A 16860-nucleotide genomic window follows, 5' to 3' on the forward strand; every position below is an offset into this window, starting at 1 on the left:
GTGCCACCCACTCTTCCTTGCCCTGAAAGCAGTGAATGAGTTAAAATGAACAATGAATAATTTTACACAGAAACCACCAGGAATGTGTATTCCTACTGGTTTGTCTTTTTGGCTACATTTGCCTTTTGAGAATACCAGTTGGGAAAATTGTTTAGAACTCAGACACAGGGAACAATAAAACCACTAAACTAAACTGCTAGAAAGTCAGTGTGTAGATGGAACATGTTACAGCTGCGTCAAGGAAAAGCAGGGTAGCACAGCACAAGAGAAACTCAGGAGGGTTCCAGAGTTGTGATCGAGTAGACATTTGGAACATAAAGTAGCTGCTTCTTCATAGCTATTCCTTCTTAGAAAGGGAAACACAAGCCTTTCTGATAATCACTTTGTGTTATCTCACTGCTGTGAAAATATTTCCAAAAGACTAAGTGAGACCTAGGAGCATTGTAACTGTAACCAGAACAATTACACCGGATTTAGAGAAACAAATATAATAGAAAAATCTTCAGTTAACTAAATAATTTAAAAACAAACTAATAAATCCAACACTATTTCTCCTGTAAATGCCATTCAGCTTGCTTTTCCCACCTCCCTCTGTCCCCAAAGAGCAAAAACCTACTGTATAATGCCTTCTGAAGGCTGTCTGCCTGCTATCCTTACTGCCCACCTACCGTAGGGAGCAGCTCCTCCCACCTGCACATAAAAGCCAAGTGCATGCTACCAGCAGCTGATCAGAGCACTTTCTCAGTCCTCCACTGTTTTGAACCAGTGATCTTCTCTCCTTGGATCTTGTACACTCAAGGTAAGATTACTGCTACTTCAGGTTTCTGTTCTAACCAGCTATTGCAAGGAAGCCTTAATGTGAACTCTAGCACTGCCTTGCTGGGTGGTGCTGGCAGGGTGCTTTTTTTTTTTTTTTAGGTGGAGTGTCATCTGACAGTTAAGTTAGTAACAATCTGTTGTTTTAGCAATGAAATAAAAACAGATCTTGCTGGGAAACATTGTGTGGCTGAGAAATTGTCTTCTTTCCCTTTCTGATATATTTTGAAGAGATTAGTATATCCAGACCAATTCTAACAGTTTATTATCCCTCTTAATAATCTTCTTCTCAGTCCAAAGTTAGCAAAAAAAGTACACTTTAAAGCTGCCTTAAGTTCAGTTTGAAAAAAAATGCTTAATGCTAACTCATAGTGCTAACTCAAGGAAGGTTTTTTTTTTTTTTAATTATTATTATAACTCTTGCAATATACAAGCCAGATGGAGCCAGTCTTGAGACTGAAGTGCATCTTCACAGATTTCACTGCCTTTAAAAAAAAAGGCATAATTGAACTTATGCTCTGGCATAATTGAACTTATGCCCTCACAGAAGCACGGTAAGAAAGCTGATGGAGTTCACTGTCTGGTACCAAATATGCTTAAAGTACACATTTCACAAGCAAAGTTCTGTTTCTTGGAACAACAGACTTTGTATGTCTGTGAAATCTGTAGATCAGCCTGAATTACGTTTTATCAAGTTTGCCTACACAGGTATTTCTAATGCTACAGGAAGGAATAGTTAAGTATCTCATGCAGACAGCTCCTGAATAGTTGAAACATTAAAATGTAAGTGCTTTCAAAACTATGTTTGCACTCCCCTCTATTCCTCTATCCATCCTCACAGAGACAAATCTATTAGTGACTAGTACCAGTCTCTTATTTTGTGTGAGTCAAAGCACTTTTAGCACACAGTCACCTGTTTAAAGAAATTCCATCACAGAAATCCCAATGCTAGATTGCCTCTTTCCAGTGCTCAGAGATGAGGGAGAGCGCATGAACTACCAAATGCAAGCAGTGAATGCTGACTGTAAATAGTTTGTTTATACTGTAATACATTTTGCAGTTAAAAAGGGATGTTTTCTTTTTGAAAGAAAAACAATTCTCTTCCTAAATTGACTCTGTTGCTCTTTCCCCAAATAAGTCTTTTCTAAAGAAGAGTTATGTCCACACATAGCTGTATTCACATTAGCTGCAACATTTTAAACTATAACTCTGTATAGCATCAACAGAACTCTGCTCAAAATGCCCTTTTCTAGATGCTCTGAGTTGTTTTTTTTTTTTTCCCTGTATTTTACATGTTACTTGTTGTATCTAATGGAGAAAAAGCGAACATTGCCTTCAGCTATTTGCCTGGAAGATTACATAAGTATCTTTTTTTTTCTATAAAAAAAAAAAAAGTAACTCTTCAAAAACAAAGTACAGTACTTTCTATAGCAGGCTTACAGTAAAACTGTAATTGTATCCAGGTAATCCATGTAAGTTGCCCATAGAAGATGTGAGAAAAAACAATAGGCTCTATTCCTAAAACAGACATTCTGTCTCTGAGCTACAAAATTTGACTGTTTAGTTAACATCAGACTTCTATAGCAAATCTCCCTTCCCCCTCCAAAAAAACTTCTCTTGTAAAGTACAGATATGTGATTTTAAGTGCAAAGCATTCAGAATTTATGTATAAAATCTGGCAGTAAAGCCTCATTATTGATACCGAATTTTACTCCATCAGATATATCAGTTTCTAACAGTGCAATTTTCAATAAGAAAACTTCAAAAAATGCATTTGCCACAAGAAAATGTATATAGCAAAATATCTTTTATTAAAGCCTGCTGTGAAATGTAACATTTTGGCATTTCAAAAATGGATTGCAGGGCATATTAAGAAAACTCTGTTGAAAGGAATGTGTCTAATTTAGATCAGGATCTCCTCTGAGCAGTTTCTCTTAGGCTGAAGATAATTCAGTTGAGCATCACTCTGCAGCAGGGGATGAAGGGAAACTGCAAGCAGCATGCCTCACAGAGAACTTGGATGCCTAGAAATGCCTTTATTGACTTGTGTGCTGGCCTGAAACTCCTTTTTATAAGATCAAAATGTACTGATATTAAGGTAAAAAAATCTATCACTTTAAAATATTGCTATAACCATAATAAAAAAGGTTGAGACAATGAGAGAAAAAGGAATTTGGATTTTTTGAGGAATAACCTTCATATTTTAGAATAAAAAAGTAAAGGTAATGAGACTATATTAATTTTTCAGCCATAGACCAGTAAAGTATTAAGCAGGCATGCTTAGCCGCTTCTCTTGGTGGTCGCATTTGTGTGTGTGTTTTTTTTTAAGGTGTTCATTTAGGGTATAAATGCCCAGTGAAACTACTAGAATAATTCCCACTGATGTTAAAAGTGCCAGACTAGATACATAGAAAAGGTATAATTGTACTAGATACAGGACAAATTTATCACTGACTATTTATTCAGTGGCCTGCCATTACCACTGACTGAGAGACGCTGCAGTCTTCATGAATTTATTTTCACCACCTCTTTGTGAGGCAGATATGTGTCTCCTCTAGCCATTCTGATACTAAACACATGGACTGGTTTTGCTTATGGTCACAGTGAAAATCCATTGCAGAGCAGAGAGTCAGATTTAGTTCTTCTAAGTTCCAGTCCAGCACTTTAATCCCAAACTTCATTTCATATTCAGCCTTATAAAGTCCATCCCTTTGCAGCTGATCTGTCTTTGCATGACTCCTTAGGGCTGAACAGCAGGGAGAATTTCAGTGTAAATTCTTGAGAGAATCTAATTCACTCTTAACACTTTGGAACTTCCTTTGAAACCACTTAAAAACCCCTAACAGGACTTGAAACTAATTCTTGGAGGGGAAAACAAATAAATAAATAATCAAATGACACCCCTTTCTTACCCTCTGTGGTTAGCTGAGACTAACACAATCTTGTCAGAATGAGCAAGCACAGATCCACTGCCATGGACCAGAAACAACAGGCAACACCTAACCGTATGAGCTCAATCTTGGTAACACAAGAGTGGTCTTATGAATAGTGCATTATCAAGAAAAATGAATGTGTTGATGCTTGATGCAGAAGATTAGCAGGAATGATAAGGACTAGAAAAAGAATGATTAATGGTTATATCACCACCTGCAGCAGAACATAAGATGATAATCATATGTACACAAGCACACCTCCAAAAGAGTATTTTCAGCCCAATTGTTCAATGTCTTCCTATATAACCCAGGGCAGGAAAGATTACATCTTTATCCCTGAAGCTTAAATATATCCTCATATATTCCCTTTGTCTTTTGGCTTTCTGATTATCCTACCGCACTAGGTTCCTTCCTTCCACAGGGAGATAATTTTTAATTTTCACTAGTGTCATGTTTCTAAAAGAGCAATGGTTCAATGGAGTTACTGTAGTGAGGAACAATAAAGACAAAAACAGAGGTGTTTCGATCAGTCTTTGATTAAAACCACCAAATATCCATGTTTAACTGAACAGAAGTTACTTTTACCTCTTCACTTACACAAAACCCTAGCTAGTGTATGTTCCCTTTCTATGGCTTTTCCTTCATAAGAAAGTGAGATCTATTCTTTGTGCTAAGAGAATGCTGCTTCAGCAAAAGTTGTGGAGCTCTGCGTTTAAAAAGATAACGATGAGTCCAGGTTCTGAAGCCTTTTGTGGGTCTTGTGCAATAACTGTGCCTATTCTCTGTACACATCAGTAAACAATTGTGCTTGGTCTCCCCATACTCCTGAAATGTTGGATGTGTTTCTGTAATTGTCTTGATGTGTAATGAATTTAATGTCTCATAACGGCACTGCAGGGGATTGATACCACTATGCAGTCTAGGGACATCTTTTGATGATTAAAACTTTTTCATGCAAGTCCACGTTTCATAGCAAAAGCAAGATGAATGCAGGTCTGTTGCTTCGTGAATGGCAGGTGAAATTGTTGAGGGGTGACATGTAATGGAGTGAGTGAAAATCAGTGCCCTCTTTTGGTTAGAAAAAAAACATATAAAGCAGCCCTATGAGAGTGTTTATCAGTTCCCTCTGCTGGCTACAAAGCCCACAGCCAGATGAGCAGCTGTGTTTGCGGAGGCGAAGGTCTTAAGTTCTATTCCCAGTGCTGTGTGCAAGCGGTAAACTGATGACTGTGGTGTCTGTGCACGTATGTGGACATCGTTATTCACGGGGTCGTATTAGCAACTACACTGAGTTCAACATGAGGGCACTCAAAAATAATATGGAGATCCTGGGAGGTAAGAAACTTTCCACTTAAGATTTGAGAAGCATGCTAGTAGCTACGCCATTCATAATATCACACAGCAAGAGCATCCTTCTGTTATGCATCATACACTACACTCATTTGAACACCTTGCTTTTTCTACCTCTTCAAGAGGAGTATACCTATGTTCACTATACTTAGTCTAGAGGTGTCTGGCCTGTTATCACACATACTCATAGCAATCCCAAATTACAACACTTCTGAAGGTCAGCTTCTGAGAACACCACATTTGCCAAAAAGAAATAAATGGTACCAACAAAACCACCTAAAACAAAACCAAAAATAACCTAAATAGGCCTTTTCCATTCTCTTAAGGAAAGGCCTGTTTAATCTGGTTATGCAACTGGAGAACAGGTCATATAATTTATGCAGCTACTCTGAAACAAAGTTGAGATGAAAAAACAAAATATACTGCAAACTTAAGAGACTCCTACATCAGGTATCCCAGTTCACTTCAACTCCTAGAAATCTATCACAGCAACATAGAGGATATACAAAACCTGTCCTATTAAAGGCAGAATAGTCAGAACTGACAGCCTGATGTACTAGAAAACAAAGGTATATTAAAGTCAGATTTTTTAAACATCTGCAGCAGTTTTCTGATAACTAAAAAAGCAGACACTCTTTCTAGACCAACATACCACTGTATTCTTGTCTCTGAAGGGAAAGAAGTAGGCAGAAGTAAACTGTAGACTTGCACGGGGACCTTCAAGCAAAGCATTTGACCATATAAAGTTTCAGAGAGCAAACCAAGGTTCTAACAAAACCCAGTGTTAAGAGGTGAAGCAACAAGACGTATATAATACAGCACAGTCACTGAAATGGAGATGCTTACATTGCCTCCCACGTACTCAGTATAATTTTCAAGGGGACAGAACTGATGGTGGCACAGTCCCAGAGACGCTCAAACCAAATACAGTCAACTTACCGCTGAAGAAATCTAGTAGTCAAGTCTGCTAATGCCAGCAAACAACTTACTTCTGGTCTGCCCTTCCATTCTTCCCACCACGTGTAGAGCTCCAGTGAATGCAGAATATCAGAACAAGGATCTTTTATGTGGCTCAGAGACCAGAATTTTTCTTTCAGCTTGCCTAAAAAAAAAAAAAAGAAAAAGGAAAAGAAAGCGTTCAGATTTTTTCCCAGTATTTCTTTGTAAATGAATAAGGTGATCCTAGTCCAACTCTTAGCTGATGGACATTAATATTAAACACACAACTGGGACCCTTGTTGGCAAACCTCAGCAAAGAGTCGCAAGGTAGTTAATTTAGGTCAAAGCTGAGAAATAAAAGCAGGCTTACAAGGGAAGTTTATGTTGCCAGCATTGATATCTGTCACCTGTACTATAGATAAAAAGCAAATAAGCTAAGAGTAGTTAAGCAAACACAACCCACAAGCACTAACATTCACACAAAATGTATTTTAGAAAATGAAGGAAAAAAGACAATACTCGGTACTTATTTCCTTTCAGTCAGTGGCTTGAATTGAATTTACCATAGTAGCACATCACATTGTTCGCTACAGAAAAATGCAAAGCTTAGGCCTTTAGGAGTAAGTCTCTTGTGCTTTACTGGTTCCAAAAATGTCAGTGCTTGTCAAAGTGTTTTTGAAATAAAACCAAAACCATGTTAATAAAATGAACTTTCCAAGACAATGCTGGCCAAAACTGATTCTTAGATTTCTTTTCAGTAATAAACTGCCTCTGCGGTTGCTGAGCTGATAGGGAGGAGGATTTAAAGGGCCAAAGCCAAGTTCTGGTCAACTCAAAGAGGACAAAAAAATAAAAAGCTCTCAAACAGAGCACAAGCCCTCCAATGAATGGAAAGATTTTTGCTGAGGGTGGGCAGAGCTTAGTAAAATCCAGCTGTGCTTTCAAAAACATCTGTAATCATTATTAGGCTCCTCTTGAACGTATGTTGAGACTGGAATAATTATTGTGGGTACAATTTGTGATGTGATGCTGTACAAGACTCAGTACTTGTGTAATTCAGAATTCACAAGCTGAACATCAAATCACAAGAGCTACCCTGCCTGCTTGTTAAATAGTAATTCTCTATGTGAATTAACAAGGCAACAACTGGAAAGATTTCGTCCCATCCTATCCTGGCCTTCCTAATGAATAGTTCTAGAAGTATGCTCCACTGAAGGATGAAAGTATTTGTGATGATCTGCGTTCCTACTGCTACGTAAGTCGCATGCAAGTCTGGGCAGTGAGATCTCAGCTGTTTTGCTGTATGCACATATAGGTACACGTGCAGGAGCAGCTTCTGTCTTCCACAGAAGCGTCATGCCGCAGTTGGACACTCTGTGCCTGTTACAGGAATCCCTGCTGTCCTGCAGATCCAACCAGAGCAGCTGACTTTAGGAGGCCTGTGCGGTACAGCAAGAGTTGCCATTGCAGGGGTGATTTCTTAATTCCTGTTCTCAAAAACCTCCTACAGACTATTATCTTTTAGTGATCTAAGCATAACTTATTACATCAGGGAACATGGGAAGCGTTTTAGGGTTGCTCCCTAAGCTTGCACTACCAGCCACAGCTAAGACCTTTGTACATGCTATCCTGGTAATAAAGAAGGCTGTATGTTACCATCCAAGCCCAATTCCTGATTAAAGATCCATCTCCAGCACTAAAGTTTTTCATTTTGTCCTGCTATAAAATTACTAAATGGCTTTTAAGTTTTAGTTTAAAGGAAATCCATTTTGCTCATCTGTCTTTTGTAATGTCACCATCACTGCCTTTTGGTTGCTCTCAAGCAACAAGTTGCAAATATTCAGTATCTAAAATCCAAACTACTGATTAGTTTTGGCACAAAATTCTTACAGCATCTCTCTCTGTCCCACTGTCAAGGGCAAGATTACTCTTAGATTCAAACTGCAAGCACAAAAAACTGCCTTTCATTGAGCTCAGTATTCACTTGCAATGAATATTTTTTATTATTCTATTTTCAACATCACATCTGTCACTCGTATGCTGAATGCTCTCAATAACTCAATACAAAAGGTCTGTGAAACACAAGCAAAACAAATTCAATTTGTGACTGCTCAGGGACATTTTCTATGCTACGCTTGCTTTCAACTTTCTAACCGTTCACGTCATAAAAACAAATATTTCAAAAAATAAACGAACAGAAGTCTATTATATTTTCAATGTTCATCATGCATACTGAGGGCTGGAATTTTAGCATGATAGTCAGTCACAACATCCAGCCTCATCCTTCAAAAGAACGGCCACATCACTGAGACTCGGAGCTGCTCTTTCAGGTCCCGCTGAAGCCAACTGAAGTAACTGGTGCTCTCCACAGGACACAGTTCCTCAGGCCTCAGCCCAGGGAGCCACAACCCTCCCTTCTTTCCTTGCTTCTCCTGCTCTGCCGCCAAAGGTGACAGGGAGGAGTATTTTGGCCTGCTAACTCATGAAACAAATTTGAGGCCTCTAGAACATGTGAAAGGTCATACCTGAGGCCCCAAAGCTGTCACAATGGTGGAGTTTTGTGTCAGCTGACTCAACTTAGTGACACTGTGGTGCAACATTGCTGTATTCCACTTTAAACAAAATCTAAACAACTGAAAACAACAAAAAAATGCTGTTGTTTAAAATGCTGTAACAGGAGTGGCCGTCAAGCACCAAGCTGAACCTCCAAGCGGCTGCTCCACACTCCCACAGCAGCGGGGCACTGCCATGGCTCCGCGCCACTCGGCAGCCATTAACCACCAGTAATGGTCACCACACAGGCCCGGGGCAGCCCTCCCACGCCAGGCCATGATGTCGTCGGTGAGGCGGCAAAAGCTCACCCTCTGTGGGCTACGTGAAGGGCCAGGCCACTGGCCCCGCTTTGGGACCCCTTGTCGGTCGGTCCAGGCCCCGCACATTGGTTTTGCACCTCCTGCCCCATGTTGTGGTGCTGCGGCTTGAGCTGCCTTCGCATCAGCGCCATGTCTGCCCACAGGCGGTCAGGAAAGTGAGTTGGAGCCTGCGCCTCCCATTCCCAAAGGAGAGGCAAGGGCTGAGGAGCACAGAAACTCCCTGCAGCCCAGTCAGCTGAGGAGCATTTATGGAAACAATGCGTTTGAGGTTTCTTGGGTTTCGCAGATACAGCCTGCGGGCTTTGCTTCTGCGTGCCAGCCCTCGGTGCCCCTTGGAGAAGGATCTGGGCAGCATTAGCTTGCACAGATGCTGACAGTGCTGGAAGGCCAAAAATAGGGGGGAAAGGGAGGGGTGAAGCTCCTCTGTCAGCTGGAGAGAAAATGTCGTATCCTGTGAGGAGGGGCTGCTCGGAAGGAGGAGGAAGGCTGCTCCAGCACACACAGCAGGAGGCACAGGACCTTTCAGATTTCTCCATCTGGAGGCAAAATTGAGGCCACTGTGAACTTAACAGCAAAGAAAATTAAAATGTCCATTTCAAATTCAAGGCTCTTTGGTGTTAAAACCAGAAAAAAACACCTGCCAAAAACATTCCTGCATATGGGTATCTATTTAAAAGATTGGCTGCTTTCTTTATAAGTTCAAATTTAAAGACTCCCAAATTCATAAGAAACCACCAACCACTTTGGTGAGATGTGAGAAAAGAATATCATGTGAGGAAAGAGCATGATAAAACTACTGTATTCAACAGGCAGGGAGTTCACGTGGCAAACAGCTGAACGGAGCAGCTTTATCATTTCTTTCCAATGTATTTTCCCTACCTCATGTTGTTTAGTGTAAAGGCTTTTCAGGGTGAGTCTTTTTGATCTTTTTGTTTTCAGGGTGAGTCTTTTTGATCTTTTTGTTACATCCCCTATTATGGCAGAGCCCTGACTCACAATTAGGGGTTTAAAGCAAAATAAAGAGCAGCAGCTCACGAACCTGACAGATTGAAAATTTTGCATACCGAAAAGCTGACTCCTAGACTCATGCTCCAGTGTGTTTAACACACTCCTGCTTACATAGATGACTGGTATGCCTGGAAAGATATTATACTACAAACACTTATACCTCCCCCTCCTGCTGTAGAAGCATCCGAGAACATCACATACATTAATGAATTTATCCTTACAAGCACCCTGGCAATGTCACTCTCATTTTAGAGGAAATTGAGGCACAGAGAAATTTGCTGGTGTAGCATTTCAAGGGATTGCTGCTGGCCAGATTATCAAGTGTCTTCCCATCATGATGGGGGCTAGTGGGAGAGCTTGGTTCCCACCAGGGCACCTAAATGAGAACCAGATTTTCAGGAGTGCTCAGCACCCAGTAGTTCTCACATTGGCACTTGCAGCCAAATTTTCTGAAAAGTTCCTTTGATCATCTGGCCACAGCCTCAGTGGAAGCAGAGCGCTTTTGAAAAATCTGATCCTGTTTGTGGGTGCTGAGCACTTTTCAAAATTCTTTCTTAAGTGACCAGGCCAAGGATGCAGACTAAAATCTGAACAGACCCCACTTTGCCTAATCCCTGGGCCAGTGATTTAACCACAGGCATATCCTTCCATCCTCAGCAAAGAAAGAATAGACACTAGTTGGGGCAGGAACCAAAATGCCAAACAGCTGCCAGTACCCATGCCTGCCAAGAAAAATGCCCAGATACCTGTGGGCAAACCAGACAGCCACATTTTGGTACCTTCCTGAGAAGGGATTATTTCTAGTAGCAGTGCCAGAGTCTGGCAACCTGGATTATGCTCTTTCCAGATGTACCTATTTTGTTCTGGAAATAAAACTCTTGTGAACATGCCCTCACACAGGCACACCCTCCCCGCTCTTCAGTAAAAACAGCAGCTATCCAAACACTGTACTGTCTCCATTATCCTTAGAGAGCCAGGCACGCTTGGGCAAGACAACAGTATTTTGTGTAATGATTAAGAAGTGGTCGCGTCAGTGAAGATTCTTGTTTTCATTGAATATTTCATTCATTTCTGAACATAAGCAACCACTTAGCTACAGTTGTGCTAGATGCAGAGGAGGAAACACATGCTATTCTTGGCTGGACTATACCTCTGTGGTAAGCAGCAGCCTCCTTACAGGAGCCTCTGTAGGCTGCATGATTTAGCTACATAAGAGATTGTCCTAAGCCTCAAGCAAGGGCCTGCCTCTAGACTCTGAGCACCCCAAAAGGTGAGTGAACAGAAAAAAAAAGAAAAAAAAAATCAGCCTGGATCCTTTGTCTTATGTTCTGTTCACCTGAGGTCCTTTTGCAAACCAACACTCTCTAAAACCATGAACTCAAGGGTAGTTTAGAAATTCTTCTCCAGGCTGACTATATCCACCCAGCTGCCACTCAATTTGCTGCTTTCTGTCACTCAGCATCAGCCTGTTGGGCTGTCTATCACAGGATTGCCCCCCACCCCCCCAAGAATTGAGCTTTCCTTAAGCGCTGTCTCATCTCTGGCCCCAGGTTTTGAACCACCTCCCAAATCAGTATCTAACCAGACTCGTAATAGGAAGATAAGGCACACAGTCACTCACATGTTTTAAGGAAGCAAAGATATCACACGCGGACTGTTGAATGAAAACGTTTACAGAGAAATAGTTTTGTAAAACAGGTCTGACTAAGTTGTTGCTCAGGGTTGAGCTCAAGCTATGTAAGCCAAAAAATGCAGCTGCATCTTTTCTAGCTACAGCTAGGAACAGCTAAGTGTATTGGAAAAACCTTTGAGTGGGAAAAAAATATGGATACTCTCCTAATAGAAGACTACATCTAGAAGCAAGTGTGAGCATTTGTTTCCTGTTATGTGGGGTCTTACACCTGTAATAAGGAAAAGAAAGTGATGGCTGTAGTCTGTACTTTAATTGCTAAATGGCAGGGCTTTCACTCAGTTCTGACATCTGTTGCAGTTCTTATTGTAATAACAACTGCAGTCAGAAGCTGGACTTCAGAACAATACCACAGGCAAATTCTACAGCCTCGAATTTACAAACAAAAAAATTAAGACAGAAAGGGATGAGCTCATGCAGCATGTTTATGCAGGCAGTTAATTGCACATGTTTTAATGTAGCTGGTGACCTAGAAAGTTCTAGGGAACATCAGTGGAAGAACTTGGATTACAGTTAATAATTCTGTGGGCTCTCAGTATTTGTCAGCAAATTCGAAACAAGAACTTGTCACTTTTTCTATCTCACAGTTGTTGTTTTTTATTATTGTTTTTTAAGGGTTTTGTTTTTAATTCTCTTGTCCTGTCCTTGGAAGAAGCCAAGGCATTTTTGAAGATTTCTGTGAGAAAAAAAAAAAAAAAAAACAAAACTTGGGCCTATTGAGGGCCTAGGTCAAAGAAGTCTGTCAGAAGTCTCTTAGGCATTTCCTCCTCTGAACTGAAGAGCTGGCAACAGTTCACAAAAAGTCTTAGTCTTAGAGCAGCAAGGTGATCAGGACACAGTCCGCTTGTAAAAGGACTGTGGGACATGGCACTGGAGCTGAGGTACCAGAAAGGGCCCAGGGTAAAGGCTGGCAGGTTTGACAGGCCCAGCGTGGCACGTCTTTGAAGCAAAGCAAGCAGCCATGCCCACGCTGGCAGGGAAGGGTGCTGACATTAAAGAAGACCAAGGAAGACTGACTCTGCCACACAGTTGGCCTGTACTGGAGCCAAGAACTTCTACTGTGTGGCTGTTGTATTTTCCTTCCAGTCCCAGGAAGCCTAGCACTGATTTTCTACCTGGTCTTAAGCATAGCTTGGAGCTTATGTCTTCAGTACCGGTAAAGCAGCACAAAGACTCCAAACTGGGGTACTCAACTCCCAGGTAATCGATCTCATTCTGACATTGTTACTCTGGGAAGGTTATGTTCTCCTCTAATTTTGTCTAGAAACTCATTTAAGGAAATGGAACTTACAATTAATACATGTTTCCAAAGAGCTGTAGTTTTGCATTTACATATTCCAAGAAAAAAATTTTTCTTTGAAATTCCTGCTGATTTCTTTGGGAACTAATTGAGATCCCTTATTACTTATCACATAGAAGTGGAATATAACTTCAGTTTCAGGAGAAGTCAGTCAGCATTTCTTAAGGCATTCTTCTTTTTGTGCCCATGAAAGTGGTCACCTGAAACCAGTGCCTACTGATGCAGGTCTTGAAAGAACTTGGATCCCATTCTTAACCCAGACAAACATTATAGAAAGCCGTACTTCTGTGAAGTACACGGTTCAGCTTCCCTGAATGAAGTTTGCCAGCCTTTGCAGATTCACCCATGACAAAGCAAAACAACTGCCAAGCCTGACAGAATTTATAGAGCTAAATAAATCACTTTTTAGGCATTTAAATATTGTTGTGAGCGTGAAAAGACGAAATGTGCTGTATATCATCTCTCCAAAATCAGAAGTAGTTATATTATAAATAAACAGAGTTTGCTTGGTATTAGGGACATAGGAAATTCCATTCAAGAACAGACAAATGGCACATCTTGTCTGGTATCCTGCATCTGGCACAGGCCTGTAGCAGATGCTTAAAATATTTGGCCCTCTTGGTCTGACAGTCTCCCTTGTTCCACCTACCACCAATGTTATAAATCTCACAGTTTTCCTAACCTCTGATGAGAGTCTTTCCTGCTCGCTTGTATAATGCAGGAGGCAGAAGCATGCGCCAGGGGAATATGCATCTGCCCTGTGTGATAGTTATTACAGTGGCTGGTGCTCAAATTTGGCTCAGCTGTGGTTCTGGCTGTTTCAGAGCATGGGGTATTACTGCCTGCATTGCCCATCCACCCAAACCAAGAAGGATACAGGAAAGGACTATGTTTGGCTCCAGTGAGAGGTGGAAGCAATCCCCTTCTTGCCCTCATCTACACCTAGCCAGCAAGTGTAGTTACCACTAGCCTGTTAATCAACTGCCCTCTTTCTGCAAAGGCATTACCACCTAATTACTTCCAGCTATTAATGACATGTATATCCTAGCACAATCTTCTTGACAACTTTTATAATTTAATAAAAGATCTGAAAAATTAAATGAGTTTGTCTACCCAGCAGAGTTTGTTTTTGTTTTGTCTTTATTCCAGTGGTTATCAAAACATGGTTCACCTACCCAGGAGCTCACCTAATGCAGGCTCCCTGTGCCTGGTGCTTCTAGCCATTGTCACTGGTATATAACTTCACCTAACAAAACTGTTTGTGGAGCTTTCCCTTACTAGAAATGTATTTCTCACAGACCATGTCCCTTTATTTTCTATAATCTTGTTCATAATCAACATTAAATGCAATGGCACAATCGGTTTGAAACCTCTAAAATGCAGTGGCACAATCCGTTAAAAAACCTCTAAAACAACCAAATGAAAAATCTTGACTTTTCCATTTGAAAAGTTAAAGTTTAAAAAAACATTTATGTTGATTACATTACACCCTCTGTGTTCCCCTGTGAAATATAACAGGGTTTTAAAAAGGCTTAGACAACTTCTGACTATGGGTAACTGCCAGGTAAGGTCCTTTCACGTCGTCTTACAAAAGCAGCAGGAAGAGAGCTGCAGCTACAGAAATTATAGCTTCATATCTAAGCTATATGGTTCAAAAAGAAAAATTGAAGAAAAATTTTAAGCGTCCCTGCATTTGAGCATATCTATTATACAGTTACTGAGCACTGCTCTTCTTAGGGAACTTAAGTCTTTGCACATTAATGAGGGAAAAATTAATCCTGATAGTGGGCCAAGGCTGTTGGATATGGTTTCAGATGTCAGCTTTCTCCAAGCTCAGGGATTTTCTGATTTTGGTTCCGTCCTACCAAACATAATATTCAGTGTCAAAGGTGTAAATCTGGACCAGACCTTTGTTCTAGCAACAACAAATCTGTGCCTATCTCAGCCCTGAACCACGAGACTGCAGATTCAATCTGCCTGAAAGAACTGAACACATTAAAGCTACAACAGTATCAAGCAGAAGTTTGCATCCCTTAACATGCTCAAAGTCAAACATACATTTAGGGGTTACTGAGCCCAATACTAGCAGGAGCTCTGCGACTTTCTGCACTTTTCTGCTGTTGTACAGCAAGAGTGACTTCCAGAATATCTGTCTTGCTTCACTCGGGAACAGAAGTAGAGGTTTTTCAAGGCAGACAAATGAGTCAGCCACTTGCTCCAAATAAATGGAAATGGTGTTCCAAGTTTCCTAGACAGCTTTAAAAACGACAAAGAGCAATTCAGCTGCTTGATATATTAGTTATACGCCTGTGTTTAAGACAACACAAAAGTCAATGCTTCTTATTCCAGATAAAAGTTGCTTTACCCATAGCAGTCCAAAGCCACCTCATTTTGCCTGTCCTCTGCTTACATGCTTACATCTTGCTTGTGCCACTCTCAGGGGCAAAAAGCAGCACTCTTTATAAGAAAGAAAAGCAGCTGAGGCTCCCAGCTTGCCACAGATATTCTAAATAATACTAAGCACATTGATGTTTGTGATTGCATATGACCATTTATATAACAAAGATGTTAATAATTTGCTTTCTGAGGAGAAATTATGTAAACCTTAATATATCAGTGACAAAAAGGGAAATAATTGCAACGTTGATTGTACAGTAAAATAGAATATCTTTGGAGATAAATAATTATAATGGGATATATAAAACTACAAAAATAATTTCTTTACTTCAAACCTTGCCTTAACAAGAAACATAACTCCTTCCTCCCTCAAGAAAGCTGAATACACTGACTCATGTCTTTGTTTAAGTGTCATGGTAAATTTGTTCTTTTATAACGTGTAGTAGTCTAGCTTTGAACTTTTGATTTTTGGAAAAGGCAGAGCGGAAAAATGTTTTCATGGGAGAGGAGTGCACATTCCAGAACTGTCGACTGTTATTCGTTTATGAGGGGGAAGAAAAAAAAGTCCTACTTAGGTTTTAGGCTTTGGTTGATTCAATTTGTTGTCTTCTGTTTTGTTTTTTTTTGTGATAAACCAGAGAGTTTACACTCTGCAGCAAAAGATTTCACTTTTCAACCTAGTTTTTCTAGCTTTCACTTCAAGTCCTTCAGTACTTTCTTAGCTTGAAACTGACTGCTGATGAGAGAACAATTAGCATTATAAGGAATAAAAATAGTAATTCGTTATAATATGAAAAGTAGTCCAAAGAGGAAAAAAAAGAATTACAGCTTACTGTGAATTAGAGCTTATACACAAGCATCATGTGGGAATGCAGACAATATTACTCATAAAAATAAAACTAAATGTGAGCCCTTCATGGTGTCTTTGTAACCTGAGCAACAGCTTCAAACACAGTTTTCCTGTGCTGCCTCCTGTTTAACTTTTGATTACTTCAAAAAAATATTAAAATAGAAAGATAAAATAAACTTTCTGTAGTTTATTTATTCAACTAAAATAAAAAATATTTTTCTAATGTTCTGAATATTTTGAAGATTGTTAACATACATGCTTTCTTTCCTTCTCTTTCCAGGAAAGGAAGAAAATGCAGATTGTCAGAACCCTTCACATTTAGTATCCGCACTGTTATGATCTCTTCATTACTGGAGGTTGAGTCTGGATATCAGAACTGCTACAGCAAAGTACTCTCCTATTAAGCTGAGGTAATTTTCTTTGTAACAATTTAATTGTTTTTATGCATTATGGAAGATACCCCTGACTCCCTTGTTCCCTGACAATAAAAATATTTCTGTGAAGAAGATTTTGCTGTGAAGTATAGCATCAGTTGACTCAAAAAGACCTGAACACCAACATTTTGCTAACAGGGAGGCAGATTCAATCTCCATTCATTAATATAAATTTAGCAAGAATGCATTATGAGCACATGGATTTATGTTTGGAAAGCAATTGCAAGTGTGCACTCCTTTCCCTTCATAAATAGAGTATCAGCATGATAG

General features: G+C 40.0%; 1 protein-coding gene across 9 annotated transcripts in view; it reads left to right on the plus strand.

Moving 5' to 3' along the window:
• The first annotated feature begins 665 nt into the window (after window positions 1-665).
• COL8A1 (collagen type VIII alpha 1 chain) overlaps window positions 666-16860 on the plus strand; it is an 87926-nt gene continuing 71731 nt past the window's right edge. For 7 of the 9 annotated variants that reach the window (XM_040545278.1, XM_040545273.1, XM_040545279.1 and 4 more), the window contains exons 1-2: window positions 666-799; window positions 16437-16566. The gene's annotated coding sequence lies outside the window, so the exon portion shown is untranslated. Of the gene's footprint in view, window positions 800-2754; window positions 2915-16436; window positions 16567-16860 lie in introns of all 9 variants that reach the window. The other 2 variants (XM_040545281.1, XM_040545276.1) reach the window with 1 other exon arrangement.

Source organism: Cygnus olor, chromosome 1, assembly GCF_009769625.2.
Source record: "Cygnus olor isolate bCygOlo1 chromosome 1, bCygOlo1.pri.v2, whole genome shotgun sequence".
NCBI lineage: Eukaryota > Metazoa > Chordata > Aves > Anseriformes > Anatidae > Cygnus > Cygnus olor.